The sequence below is a fragment of the Agrilus planipennis genome, unplaced genomic scaffold (assembly GCF_000699045.2).
Source record: "Agrilus planipennis isolate EAB-ADULT unplaced genomic scaffold, Apla_2.0 scaffold122, whole genome shotgun sequence".
NCBI lineage: Eukaryota > Metazoa > Arthropoda > Insecta > Coleoptera > Buprestidae > Agrilus > Agrilus planipennis.
Genome location: NW_020438884.1, coordinates 22,479 through 23,977, shown reverse-complemented (window position 1 = coordinate 23,977; position 1,499 = coordinate 22,479).

Genomic DNA, 1,499 nt, shown 5'->3' with positions numbered 1-1,499 from the left:
TAGGCATGTAAATATTTATATAGTCATTCTTAAACAATATTCAAAGGTAAAACTAATGAAAAATACATAAAAATATTGAGAAAGTTATATAAAACATTATTTAAATATCTTTATCAATAGGGTAGGTTGGGTTAGGTTAGGTTATCTGGTTTTGTTCAAGTTCTCTTTCGATCCCCCACCTCCACCCGCTTGAAAATAATTATTTTATTGAATTTTATTTGAATTATAGTGTATGAAAATTGTCAAAATAATCAACTTTCAACCCCCATAACTTTTTATGGGGGTGAGACCGCCGCAAATTTTTTATGGGGTTTTACTCAGGTGACCACCTTCTTTAGATCCCCCTACTCTCTTTCGATCCCCCTACCCCCAACCCCATCTAACCCCCATAACTTTTTATGGAGGTGAGACCGCCAGGAACTTTTTATGGTACAGTTGTGGGGAAGACCTCCTCATTCGATCCCACCCACCATCTAGACATTTACCAAATTATATAACGTGCGTGTGTTAATGATCTGAAAGATTATATAATTTGCAACCTGTTGAACCATCTTTTTAATGTATTCGCTTGTGAAATTATGTAAATCAGCAATGCATACCTCTCATATTTATAAACTTGACATGACAAGGTCATTGGGTGAATTTGCCCCACTTGGACCATGCTTTTTTATGCGTATCTGTTTAACTAAATTCACGTTGAGTCACACACTTGCATGTGACCCCCAAGAGAGATCAAGTTCAAACGAAACGCTTTCACTTTCTCGTTTGTTTTAAGGTTAATGGCATTGTAGGCAAATGCAAAACTAATTCGGAATACAGTTCAAGTTCTGTAACTCGAACTTCTGTAACTGTAAATCGTTTCTAAATCGATTATATTTTTGTTCTTTTGACAGGCAATTTTACATCTCTTTCAAACTTTTTACCTCGAATTTATCTAAGTCGAAAATTTCTCTAACTAGAGATACTGATAATCATAAACATAAATTATAATCAAAATAAAATTTATACACATCATCATTATCATCATCATCATAATAAGGTCGTTAGTTTTAAGTCTGATGGTTGGACACGCACCTCCACCCTTTCCTATCCTGAGCTAATCTTCGCATTTCCCTAAAACTAGAGGTCTCCCCCATCACTGTACCATAAAAAGTTCGTGGCGGTCTCACCCTCATAAAAAGTTATGGGGGTTCAAAGTTAATAAATATGCCAATTTTTATGCATTTCTAGGCATGTAAATATTTATATAGTCATTCTTAAACAATATTCAAAGGTAAAACTAATGAAAAATACATAAAAATATTCAGAAAGTTATGTAAAACATTATTTAAATAGCTTTATCAATAGGGTAGGTTAGGTTAAGTTAGGTTATCGGGTTTTGTTCAAGTGACCACCCTCTTTCGATCCCCCACCTCCACCCGCTTGAAAATAATTTTTTTATTGAATTTTATTTGAATTATAGTGTATGAAAATTGTCAAAATAATCAACTTTCAACCCC